This window comes from Bos mutus, chromosome 14 (assembly GCF_027580195.1).
Source record: "Bos mutus isolate GX-2022 chromosome 14, NWIPB_WYAK_1.1, whole genome shotgun sequence".
In the NCBI taxonomy this organism is placed as follows: domain Eukaryota; kingdom Metazoa; phylum Chordata; class Mammalia; order Artiodactyla; family Bovidae; genus Bos; species Bos mutus.
The window spans coordinates 68999721-69014006 of record NC_091630.1 but is presented as its reverse complement, the minus strand read 5'-3'; positions in this window follow the sequence as shown (position 1 = coordinate 69014006).

Sequence of the window (14286 nt, the reverse complement as noted above, 5' to 3'; positions counted from 1 at the left end):
GCCAAAGCGGCGCGGCCAAAAATAAAAAGCCACAGACTGGGAAATGATACTCGTAAGTCACATCTCTGATAAAGAACTTGCATCCTGAATGTATCAATACAAAGAACTCTCAACACTCTATAAAAGGAAGCCAACCCAGCCTGAAAATGGGCAGAAGCTTTGAACAGCCACTTCAGGGATGAAGATGCAGAAATGGTGAACAGCACATGGAAAGATGCTTGACTTCACCTGTCGTCACGGAATACGAATTAAACCTGTGACGACAGAACATCACACACCCACTAGAAAACCCGAAACAAAGCAAGTGCTGGTGGAGAGGCCAGGCCGATGGGGCTCTAATATGAAGCTGGGGGGGAAGGTGGATTCTTCACCGCTTTGGAACGTCCCTTCAACCAGAATATTCCAGCACCTATCGCGGTCCGACATATTCACCCAGCAGGAAGCGTGTCCGTGCAGAGACTTGGATATTCAGAGCAGCCTTACTGGTAATGGCCCCAAACCGTAGGATAACCAGATGTTCATTCACACGTTGGTGGGTAAACACACTGGACTGTGCGCTGGAGAACAGCGCAGCGAAGAAAGAAGTTCACTGCTGATACCTGCAGCGCCATCGCTGACTCTCAGCACACTTAGGCTGAACGAGAGCTGGACGACAAGAAAGCACATGCTGTTTGATCCCATTTACACAAAGTTCTGGAAACACACATAACTCAGAGCGATGGGAAGGGGCTCATTGGCTGCCCCGGGCTGGAGGACACTTGGGGGCACGGGCAGCTGACAGTCAAAACGTACATGTCAACAACCCCTGTTACCCGGCATTTTCACTAATAGGTCTCTGCAGGGAGACTCTCACACAGGCCCAAGGAGACGTGGCCACTGTGCCTCATTCTTGGATGGAGAGTACAGTTGGAAGAAAGCCACTATCAACGAAAAATTAAACAGTCAATCTGAGAAAGAAATGGAAACTTTTATGTGAGCCGAATGTGAGGATTATAAGCTAGAAAGAGCATGTCAGAAAACTCTGGGAACTGCTTCCTGGTTAGAAGTCGAGACACAGGCTGTGTAAGTTGTTGTGTATGAGCAGAGGGCTGCACCTCAGACGTATTATTCACAGTTTCCCTAACCCAGGTCTCAGCACATCCTGGTGAGTCACGTGACCCCTTACAGGCTCAAGGAGGAATGTTATCTTTTAGGGAGTTGTCTCCTTCCTGCCAGAGAATGTTGCTCTTTGTGGTTAAGCAGGTATTTCTCCTGCTGGTGGAGTTTTGGTGGGTGTGTAATGCAGATACATGATGCACCCTGAGGGAGAGACTTCTTGTTTAACTTTTTCTTTTCCTGCCATAAAGTGTGAATTGCATTTCACACCATGTAACCCAAGTTACTTCCAGCGGGTGAGATTTTCACCTTTGTTTACTGATACATCGGGGACATTCTGTGTTTGTCTGCTGTATTGGAATAAGCAGAGGTTAAAATGAGAGAGAAAAGGCATGTTTAAAATATCAGACATCAGTTCAGTTCAGTTCAGTAGCTCAGTTGTGTCCGACTCTTTGCGACCCCATGAATCACAGCATGCCAGGCCTCGCTGTCCATCACCAACACCCGGAGTTCACCCAGACTCACGTCCATCGAGTCAGTGATGCCATCCAGCCATCTCATCCTCTGTCGTCCCCTTCTTCTCCTGCCCCCAATCCCTCCCAGCATCACAGTCTTTTCCAATGAGTCAACTCTTCGCATGAGGTGGCCAAAGTACTGGAGTTTCAGCTTCAGCATCTTTCCTTCCAAAGAAATCCCAGGGCTGATCTCCTTCAGAATGGACTGGTTGGATCTCCTTGCAGTCCAAGGGACTCTCAAGAGTCTCCAACACCACAGTTCAAAAGCATCAATTCTTCGGCGCTCAGCCTTCTTCACAGTCCAACTCTCACATCCATACATGCCACAGGAAAAACCATAGCCTTGACTAGACGAACCTTTGTTGGCAAAGTAATGTCTCTGCTTTTGAATATGCTATCTAGGTGGGTCATAACTTTCCTTCCAAGAAGTAAGCGTCTTTTAATTTCATGGCTGCAGTCACCATCTGCAGTGATTTTGGAGCCCAAAAAAAGACAGTCTGACACTGTTTCCACTGTTTCCCCATCTATTCCCCATGAAGTGATGGGACCGGATGCCATGATCTTCGTTTTCTGAATGTTGAGCTTTCAGGCACCGTGTAAAATGGAAGCAGACCCGGCTTAACATGTGTGAATCCACAAGGGGTGATCTTGGTTCTTTCTGGACTTGGTTAAATAATCATGTTACAAATGGAAGCGAGATCCTTAAAAGAATGGAAGTACAGAGTCCTGGCCAGAAGCAGGGCAGAGGAGGCGCCTCTGACGAAGGGGTCCTTCACAAAGAGGCAACCCCACAGATCCAGGCCCGGGACCCCTGAGAACGTGTGTTATTTGGCAGACAGAAGACAGCCTCTCGGGCGGCTCTGAGGGACAGTTGCGGCGAGGTGAGGGAGGAGACAGGATTTATAGCACTTATTGCAACACAGACCTGGCAGTCAGAACATCAAAAGATACTGTTCATTAAAGAAAACCAGACGACTCAGGTTTCTTTCTATGTGTGGGAAGATGCGAGCGGCGGGGCTCACTGAAACCATTCCTTTGATCTGCACCTCAGCTACCTGGGCCCAGCGTTCTCTGCTTGCTCACCTGGGTCCCCGCAGGCTGCTTCGTGGGGCGGGGGTGGCTGCCAGCTGCCAGCTGTTGCTGCCACATCGTTTGTTTACTGATACATCGGGGACATTCTGTGTGACCTTCACCCACCCTGACTGCAGAACCAGTTTCTTTTCCCCTGTTTCTAAGGGGGTTTGTCTGCTGTTGATTCAACTGGTTTTTCAAGGTCCCCGGGTGACTGCATAATATCACAGATTTCATTGTCGAGACAGTGGACCCCAGCCAGGGAGCAGGCGGGCGCCCAGCAGTTCTGGAAGCCCAGCGGGCATCATACTCGTGCAGCTGGCAGGCCTGGCCTGGCCAGACTGCTGGGCTCCAGTTGGTCTAGGAATGGCTTGAGGTGTGCCCAGACGTAGCCAGGGCGCTGGCACCCTTGGGGGCCCCACCTTCGGGGCTGAGCCATCCCCCGCCTGGAGCTGAGTCTGTCCTCCAGGCTGAGCCCTTTGGGGACCCCACGCACTGCTGGCAGAGGGCCTGACCTGGGGCAGGGGGAGCCCAGGCCAGAGGCAGCCTCACACAGCCCTGTTCAGTGAGGAGCGGACTGTCTTGTCAACGAAGGGTCCTAAGAAGACAGGGTGTCCCTGTGCAGGAAGGAAGTGCAATGCTTCCCTCATACTGTATACAAAACTCAACTCAGAGTGGGCCAAAGATTTAATTTTAAGACCTAATACTATAAAGTCTTCTCTAGTGGTCCAGTGGCTAAGAGTCAACACTCCCAGTGTAGAGGGCCTGAGTTTGACCCCTGGCCAGGGAACTAGATCCCACGTGCTGCCGCTGAGACCTGGTGCAGCCAAATCAATCAATATATATTTTTTAAAAACCTGTTAAACACAGAATGAAAAAGATGCACAACTTTGGATTTGGCAATGACTTCTTAGGTATGACACCAAAGGTATAGGCAACAACAAAAAAAAAAACAAGGGAAACGAGACTTCATGAAAATTTAAAAATTTTGTTAATCCAAAGACACTATTGGCAGACTAAAAAGGCAACCCAGAGAATGGAAGAGGATCTTTGCAAGCCACATACCTGAGAAATGATTATAATTTAGAACATGTAGAGAACTCCTAAAACTTAACAGGAACAAAACAAACAACCCAGGTCAGTAATGGACAAAGGATCTGAACAGACATTTCTACAAAGAAGATGTAGAGGTAGCCAGTTGTTCTTGTTCAGTCACTCAGTCGTGTCCAACTCTCTGTGACCCCATGGACTGCAGCACGCCAGGCCTCTCGGTCCATCACTAACTCCTGGAGCTTACTCAAACTCATCTCCATTGAGTCGGTGATGCCATCCAACCATCTCATCCTCTGTTGTCCCCTTCTCCTCCAGCCATCAATCTTTCCCAGAATCAGGGTCTTTTCCAATGAGTCAGTTCTTCGCATCAGGTGGCCAAAGTATTGGAGTTTCAGCTTCAGCATAAGTCCTTCCAGTGAATATTCAGGACTGATTTCCTTTAGGATGGACTGGTTGGATCTCCTTGCAGTCCAAGGAACTCTCAGGAGTCTTCCAACACCACAGTTCGAAAGCATCAATTCTTTGGCTCTCAATGTCATAACATCGGGATACAGAATCAACATACAAGGACTCACCTCCCCACATCCGGCTGAGCCCTGCAGGGGGCAGTGTGCTGAGGGGTCAGAGTCTCACTGCCTGCTCCCTCAGGGACAGCTTCACCTGAGGAACCACAGCCAAGGGGATAAGGGTGGGGGCTCAGAGCGGCTCCCCTCCTCATCCTGGCCTCACCTGAGGCCGCTGGACACAGACGGTGGAGATGGGTTTGCCCTCCACCCCTTCTCTAGGCTGGTGCTTCCCACTCTCCACCACCTCCAGGGTCCTGAGAATAGAGTGTGGCCACGGCTACACCAAGGTGGAGGGGCCACTCCGGCTGGTCCTCTGGGATCAACTCTATCTTCAGGGTTGGTCCAGGCCAGGCAGCAGGAGTGGGCAGATCTCTGGGGTTCCTTGAGCAACCACGAGAGCCTCTTCTCTAAGGAGGCAGGGCGGTCACCTTTTTAATGCAGACGATTGCAACTCATTTTCACTGTAACTGTTCAGTCGTCTCTCGCAATTGATGGCTACGTGGGTGTTTATTAGGAGAATTTTGAGCATTCTTTGGCATTGCCTTTCTTTGGGATTGGAATGAAAACTGACCTTTTCCAGTCCTGTGGCCACTGCTGAGTTTTCCAAATTTGCTGGCATATTGAGTGCAGTACTTTCACAGCATCATCTTTCAGGATTTGATAGCTCAACTGGAATTCCATCACCTCCACTGGCTTTGTTTGTAGTGATGCTTCCTAAGGCCCATTTGACTTCACATTCCAGGATGTCTGGCTCTAGGTGAGTGATCACACCATCGTGGTTATCTGGGTCGTGAAGATATTTTTTGTACAGTTCTTCTGTGTATTCTTGCCACCTCTTCTAAATATCTTCTGCTTCTGTTAGGTCCATACCATTTCTGTTCTTTATTGTGCCCACCTTTGCATTAAATATTCCCTTGGTAGCTCTAATTTTCTTGAAGAGATCTCTAGTCTTTCCCATTCTGTGGTTTTCCTCTCTTGCTTTGCACTGATCACTGAGGAAGGCTTTCTTATTTCTCCTTGCTATTCTTTGGAACTCTGCATTCAGATGGGTATATCTTTCCATTTCTTCTTTGCCTTTCACTTTTCTTCTTTTCTCAGCTATTTGTAAGCTCTCCTCAGACAACCATTTTTCCTTTTTGCATTTCTTTTTCTCGTGGATGGTTTTGATAACATCCTCCTGTACAATGTTGTGAACCTCCGCCCATAGTTCTTCAGGCATGCTGTCTATCAGATCTAATCCCTTGAATCTATTTGTCACTTCCACTGTATAATCGTAAGGGATTTGATTTAGGTCATACCTGAATGGTCTTGTGGTTTTCCCTACTTTCTTCAATTTAAGTCTGATTTTGGCAATAAGGAGTTCATAATCTGAGCCACAGTCAGCTCCCGGTCTTGTTTTTGCTGACTGTATAGAGCTTCTCCATTTTCGGCTGCAAAGAATATAATCACGCTGATTTCAGTATCGACCATCTGGTGATGTCCATGTGTAGAGTCTTCTCTTGTGTTGTTGGGAGAGGGTGTTTGCTATGACCAGTGCGTTCTCTTGGCAGAACTCTGTTAGCCTTTGTACTCTATTGCCTCTGTACTCCAAGGCCAAATTTGCCTGTTACTCCGGGTATCTCTTGACTACCTAGTTTTGCATTCCAGTCCCCTATAATGAAAAGGACTTCTTTTTTGGGGTGTTAGTTCTAGAAGGTCTTGTAGGTCTTCATAGAACCGTTCAACTTCAGCTTCTTCAGCATTACTGGTTGGGACATAGACTCGGATTACTACAGTAATTGTAGTATTGAATTGTAGTATTTATGAATTGTAGTACTGAAACCCTATTGAATTGTTTGCCTTGAAAACGAACAGAGATCATTCTGTAATTTTTGAGATTGCACCCAAGTACTGCATTTTGGACTCTTTTGTCGACTATGAGGGCTCCTCCATTTCTTTCAAGGAATTCTTCCCCACAGTAGTAGATATAATGGTCATCTGAGTTAAATTCACCCATTCCTGTCCATTTTAGTTCACTGATTCCTAAATTGTCAATGTTCACTCTTGCTATATCCTGTTTGACCACTTCCAATTTGCCTTGATTCATGGACCTAACTTTTCAGGTTCCTACGCAATATTGTTCTTTACAGCATCGACTTTACTCCCTTCACCAGTCACATGCACAACTGGGTGTTGTTTTTGCTTTGGGTCCATCTCTTCATTCCTTCTGCAGTTATTTCTCCACTGATCTCCAGTAGTGTATTGGGCACCTGCCGACCTGGAGAGTTCATCTTCAGCGTCTTATCTTTTTGCCTTTTCATACCATTCATGTGGTTCTCAAGGCAAGAATACTGAAGTGGTTTGTCATTTCCTTCTCCAGAGGACCACGTTTTGTCTGAACTCTCCACCAGGACCCATCTGTCTTGGGTGCCCCTAAACAACATGGCTCATAGTTCCATTGAGTTAGATAAGGCTGTGCCAAAGAATGCTCAAACTGCTGCACAGTTGCACTCATCTCACATGCTAGCAAAGTAATGCTCAAAATTCTCCAAGCCGGGCTTCAACAGTATGTGAACCATGAACTTCCAGATGTTCAAGCTGAATTTAGAAAAGGCAGAGGAACCAGAGATCAAATTGCCAACATCCGGCAGATTATCAAAAAAGCTAGAGAGTTCCAGAAAAACATCTACTTCTGCTTTATTGACTATGCCAAAGCTTTTCACTGTGTGGATAACAATAAACTGTGGGAAATTCCCATCAGAAATATTCATCAGAAGGACTGATGCTGAAGCTGAAACTCCAATACCTTGGCTACCTCATGTGAAGAGCTGACTCCTTGGGAAAGACCCTGATGCTGGGAAAGATTGAAGGTGGGAGGAGAAGGGGACATCAGAGGATGAGATGGCTGGATGACATCACTGACTCGATGGACATGAGTTTGAGTAAGCTCCGGGGGTTGGTGATGGACAGGGAGGCCTGGCATGCTGCGATTCACGGGGTCACAAAGAGTCAGACGCGACAGAGACTGAACTGAACTGATTACTAGTAGAGTTTTCAGCAGGTGGCAGCACAGCGCCTCCTTCTAACAGTCTCTTACTCAAGCTTGCTTTCTTTTAATCTTTAAATTACCATGCTCTATTACTTAAAATTTTTTTAATGGAAATGTAGTTGATTTATAATGCTGTGTCAGTTTCAGGTGTACAGCCCAGTGATTCAGTGACACGAAAGTGTGGGATTTATTCCAGCCCCTGACAGGAGGGCAGCGTGGTGTCCGGTCTGGTAGGCTCCATGCTAACTGGCTCCTGAGGAGGACACGCTCCAGTTGCCGAAGGGCCGGTGCTCCGACGTCTGGAACCAGCCACACTTCAACAGCGGGCGCCACTCGGCCAGAGAACTGAGCAGTGCGCATCCTGGAGGAAATCACCCACCGGGATGTTAAACACGGGACTGTGGCCTGAATCCTGTCCTCAAATACAGCAGCCACAGGTGCAACGCATTTGGAAACTTATTAAATACATATTCTTCCAAATGGTGACATTTTAAAAAATATGGAGCCTGGGTACCTTGTGATATATGATGCTCAGAAGTTTATGTATTTTCCTTTTGCTTCAACCTCTTTGCACAGGAAAAAAAAATCAACTGATGAGTGTGGATGGGGACAAAGTGTTCATCCATAATCGTAGTAAACATGAAAATGTGGTCTGCATAGCAGTAATAACAGTGAGCATGGAAAGATTTTAGAGTTTGGAAAAGGTAACAATCTATGCTACAGAACAGACACCATATGAAAACTTTAGGCCATGTACTGTGATTGACTGCTCAGATACAGGCCTCTTCCATTTAATGGCAAGAGACGATTCTCAAGAATTAGACATTCTCCATGAAGATATCAGCTGGAAGTCTACATGGGAAAAATTATAATGTAACTAAAAGCCAGTAAGTACACATACGTGTAAGTGAAACGCTTCCCAAACACGGGGATGAACACGGATGTGAACACACCTGTCTGCAGGGAGCAGCCTTTCATGGCCCCAGCTCACCCACCGTCCACACAGGCAGGTGTCGACCCCTGAGCTTTGCATGACACCCTGGCAGGATGGCGATCATCTAGCCATCATGTCTGAGATTTCATCAACATTCCCCGCATGGCATTCTGTTTAAGTTCTTTTATCAATTCAGGGTGCTATTCATAGAAAATGTTCCTGTGTAAATATTGCTAGAACGAGAACTTCTGTGGGGTCTAGGTATTAAAACCGGAGCTGTTCAAGGGTGGCTGTGTTACTGGGGAGGGGATCCCTGGGTCTGCAGCAGGTGCGGCTTTGGGTGCGGCAGAGGAGCATCTGGACGACTACACACACAAGATAAGGGATAAGGCGGACAGTTTTCACTTGGCAGAAACCATAGGAAAGTTTCATAACATGACGCCAGATCACTTATGAAGAAGGAGTGTTCAGTGCCAAGGCGACTGCTCATTACTAACTGGATGAACCGAAAGACCAAATGACTAAGGTGGGGTAGGTGGGTGCGGCGGCTGTGAGCGCAGGAGGGAGGGCTGTGTGCTCACTCGTGCCAGCTCTGCGCCGGCCAGTGCACAGAGGGCCACACTGCCGCCTCTCGTGGTCAGCGGGACCGTGTGACCAGTGTTGGCCAACGGGGTGTGAGGGGATGTGCCACGTAGCCTCTTCACACCAGAGCATTTAGCTGCTGTATAAGACCTTCCAGAGTTCTCTTTCCTTAAGCCAGAAAGACCAGAGATATCCAAGACTGGTCATCTCATCAGCCCAGCTCCTGAAGTGAAGAGGGCAGGCAGAGCCCCAGCAACCCCCAGCCATGCAACATGAGTGAGGACAAGCATCCATGCACACATGAGATGGTAAGCACCACTGGGTGCATACACAGGGTGGAATATTATTCAGCCTTCACAAAGAGTGAAATCCTGATGTATGATACAGCATGGATGAAGCTTCAAGTCACCATGCTGTGAGAAATAAGCAGACACAAGAGGACAAACCATGAAACTAAAAGACGCTTGCTCTTTGGAAGAAAAGCTATGACCAACCTAGACAGCACATTAAAAAGCAGAGACATTACTTTGCCAACAAACGTCCATCTCTTCAAAGCTACAGTTTTTCCAGTAGTCATGTATGGATGTGATAGTTAGACTGTGAAAAAAGCTGAGTCCCGAAGAATTGATGCTTTTGAACTGTGGTGTTGGAGAAGATTCTTGAGAGTCCCTTGGACTGCAAGGAGATCCAACTAGTCCATCCTAAAGGAAATCAGTCCTGAATATTCACTGGAAGAACTGATGCTGAAGCTGAAGCTCCAATACGTTGGCCCCCTGATGCGAAGAACTGACTCATTGGAAAAGACCCTGATGCTGGGAAATATTGAAGGCAGGAGGAGAAGGGGACGGCAGAGGATGAGATGGCTGGATGGCATCACCAACTTGATGGACATGAGTTTGAGCAAGCTCCAGGAGCTGGTAATGGACAGGGAAGCCTGACGTGCTGCAGTCCATGGAGTCACAAAGAGTCGGACACAACTGAGCGACTGAACTGAACTGAAGAGACAAGCATGGTATGATTCCACTTAGACGAGGTCCCCAGGATGGTTATTCACAGAGGCAGAGCGTAGAGCAGTGGGAACCAGGGGCTGCAGGAAGGGAGCATGAGGAGTTAGCGTCTGATGGGCGCAGAGTTTCAGCACAGATGATAAAACAAACATCCTAGAGACGGGGGTGGTTCCACAGCAACGTGAGCATACTGAATGCCACTGAGCTGTACATTTAAACATGGCTACAGTGGCAAAGTTCACATTATGCATATTTTAACACAATAAAAAAATTAAGGAATCAAATAGAAATTATGGAGTTGAAAAGTATAATCACAGGAATAAAAAACTCACTCAAAGCACTCAACAGCACATTTGAGCAGGCGGAAGAATCACTGAACTTGCAGACAGGTCAGTTGAGATGATCCAGTATAAGAAACAGAAAAAATTTAAAAAATGAACAGAGCTAAAGAGACCTGCAAGGCACAGCTAAGACTCCAAGATACCTGGAATAAGAGTCCCAGGAGAGAAGTGAGAGAAGGGGAAGAAGGAAGATATGAAGGAATCACCAAAATGTCCCAAATTTGATTTTTAACAGACATTAATCTACACACCCAAGAAGCTCAACAATCTCCCAGTGGGATAAATCTAAAGAGATTCAAACCTGTATACATATTAACTCAACTGTTGAAGGGCAAACGCAGAGTCTTCAAAGGAGCAATGAAAGTGACTCACCGCGTACCTGGGGTCCTCAGCAAGAGTCGCATCTCTAGGGCTCCCCTGGTGGCCCAGTGGTTAAGACTCTGCCTCCCAATGCAGGGCAATTTGCCTTTCAATCCCTGGTCAGGGAACTAAGGTCCCACATGCCTCGGGGCACCTGAGCCTGCATGCCATAACCAGCAAACTGAATCCCCCAGCACATAAAAAGGATTATACAGTGAGTAAGTGGGATTTATGCCAGGAATGTAAGATTTGTTCAACGCGTGCAACTTAATCTGTGTTACAAGTCACGCTAAATAAGTAAGGGAAAGAAAGCCATATGATCACCAGTAGAGGCAACAAAAGCATGAGAAGAAACCTGACCTCCATTCAGGACAAAAACACTCAACCAACCAGATGGGAATGTTTTCCACCTGATAAAGCGTCTCCAAGAGGGACCCACAGTTGACATAACACTTCACGGTGAGAGGCCAACAGCTTTCCCACTGGGATCAGGCGGGCAAGGATGGCCACTTCACCACTTCTCTTCAGTGCTGCTGGAGGCCCCAGCCAGGCAGTTAGGCAAGGAAAAGCCAAAGGCATCCTAATTGGAAAAGAAGACGTGTAACCATCTTTATTTGCAGATGACATGCTCTTAAGTACAGAAAACCCTAAAAAATTCACCAGAAATCTACTAGATTTACTAAGTGAGTTCAGCAAGATTATAGAATGTAAGATCAATAAACAAAAGTCAGGTATATTTCATACTAACAATGAACAATCTAAAAATGAAATTAAGAAAACAATTCTATAAACGATCGCATTAAAAAGAATAAGTTACATGGGAATAAATTTAATTGAAAAGTGCAACACTTATATACTGAGAACTATAAAATATTATTGAAAGAAATTAGAGAAGATCTAAATAAATGGAAAATCATTGTGTTCCCAGATGGGAAGCTTTCATCAAATGTCATCACTCCCTGAGTTAACTCCACAGACAGTGCAGTCTATGTCAGCATCCCAACAGCCTTTTTTGAAAAACTGAACAAGCTGATCTTAAAGTTTATGTAGAATTACGAGACCCAGAATAGCCAAAACATTATTGAAAAACCACAAAATTGGAGAACTCACACTTATCCATTTTAAAATTTTACTACGAAAACTTAAAAACTTATTATGGGACTTCGCTGGTGGGGGGGCAGGTGGAGAACCTTACTGCCAATTCAGGGGATGCAGGTTCGATCCCTGCTCAGGGAATTAAGATCCTACATGCCTAGGAGCAGCTACTGAGTCTGCGTTCCGCTACAAAGATCCCGCACGCCACAACTAACACCCGATGCAGGCAAATAAATAAATATCTAAACAGAAAACAAAAAATAACAAGAGTTGGCAAGGATGCGGAAAAATTGGAGCCTCGTTCATTGTAGGAATGTGAAATGAAACGGCTACTGTGGAAAATAGTCTGACAATTTCTCAAAAAGTTCAGCATAGAGTTACCACACGACCCAGCAATTCCACTCCCAGGTAGTATGAAGGAATCATTTCAAGAGAGTTACATACATATGTCTGTACAAAAACTTATACACTAATGTTTGCAGCAGCCTTATTCATAATAGTTAAAAATGAAAACAACTTGAAAGTTCATCAAGTAATGAATGGGTAAAGAAGATGTGGTCTAGCAATACAATGAAACATTCAGTTCAGTTCAGTCGCTCAGTCGTGTCTGACTCTGTGACACCACGAATTGCAGCACGTGAGGCCTCCCTGTCCATCACCAACTCCCAAAGTTTACCCAAACTCATGTCCATAGAATCGGTGATGCCATCCAGCCATCTCATCCTCTGTCGTCCTCTTCTCCTCCTGCCCCTAATCCCTCCCAGCATCAGGGTCTTTCCCAATGAGTCAACTCTTCGCATGAGGTGGCCTAAGTATTGGAGTTTCAGCTTCAGCATCAGTCCTTCCAATGAACACCCAGGACTGATCTCCTTTAGGATGGACTGGTTGGATCTCCCTGCAGTCCAAGGGACTCTCAAGAGTCTTCTCCAACACCACAGTTCAAAAGCATCAATTCTTCAGTACTCAGCTTTCTTCACAGTCCAACTCTCACATCCATACATGACTACTGGAAATACCATAGCCTTGACTAGACGGACCTATGTTGGCAAAGTAATGTCTCTGCTTTTCAATATGCTATCCAGGTTGGTCATAACTTTCCTTCCAAGGAGTAAGCGTCTTTTAATTTCATGGCTGCAATCACCCTCTGCAGTGATTTTGGAGCCCCAAAAATAAAGTCTAACACTGTTTTCACTGTTTCCCCATCTGTTTGCCATGAAGTGATGGGACCAGATGCCATGATCTTAGTTTTCTGAATGTTGAGCTTTAAGCCAACTTTTTCACTCTCCACTTTCACTTTCATCAAGAGGCTTTTTGAGTTCCTCTTCACTTTCTGCCATAAGGGTGGTGTCATCTGCATATCTAAGGTTATTGATATTTCTCCCGGCAGTCTTGATTCCAGCTTGTGTTTCTTCCAGTCCAGAGTTTCTCATGATGTACTCTGCATAGAAGTTAAATAAGCAGGATGACAATATACAGCCTTGACGTATTCCTTTTCCTATTTGTGAATCAGTCTGTTGTTCCATGTCCAGCTCTAACTGTTGCTTCCTTACCTGCATATAGGTTTCTCAAGAGGCAGATCAGGTGGTCTGGTATTCCCATCTCTTTCAGAATTTTCCACAGTTGATTGTGATTCACACAGTCAAAGGCTTTGGCATAGTCAATAAAATAGAAATAGATGTTTTTTCCTGGAACTTTCTTGCTTTTTCCATGATCCAGTGGATGTTGGCAATTTGATCTCTGGTTCCTCTGCCTTTTATAAAACCAGCTTGAACATCTGGAAGTTCACAGTTCACGTATTGCTGAAGCCTGGCTTGGAGAATTTTGAGCATTACTTTACTAGCGTGTGAGATGAGTGCAATTGTGCGGTAGTTTGAGCATTTTTTGGCATTGCCTTTCTTTAGGATTGGAATGAAAACTGACCTTTTCCAGTCCTGTGGCCACTGCTGAGTTTTCCAAATTTGCTGGCATATTGAGTGCAGCACTTTCACAGCATCATCTTTCAGGATTTGAAATAGCTCAACTGGAATTCCATCACCTCCACTAGCTTTGTTCATAGTGATGCTTTCTAAGGCCCACTTGACTTCACATTCCAGGATGTCTGGCTCTAGGTGAGTGATCACACCATCGTGATTATCTGGGTCGTGAAGATTTTTTTGTACAGTTCTTCTGTGTATTCTTGCCACCTCTTCTTAATATCTTCTGCTTCTGTTAGGTCCATACCGTTTCTGTCCTTTATTCAGCCATAAAAAAGAATGAAATCCTGACACATGATACCACATGATTGAACCTAGAAAACATTACAGCAGGTAAGAAGCTGGTCACAAGACCACGTATTCTGTGATCCCACCGACATGGAATGTCCAGGGAGGCAAATCCATAGAGAACTATTTCCACAGCGCGTAGATCAATGATGTCCAGAGTCTTGGAGGACTGTGGAAACATGTGCGGTTTCTCCAGGGAATGATGAAATATGTTGGAATTAAATGGTGGTGATATGCTCAACCTTGTGATATGCTAAAAAGCCACCATGAGCTGTATACTTTTAAGGAGTGAATTGTGTGATATGTGAGTTGTGTTTTGCGAGAGGGATGCTTAGACAAGAATGGGGTGATTTGCAGGTAGGATGAGGGCAGGGAGCC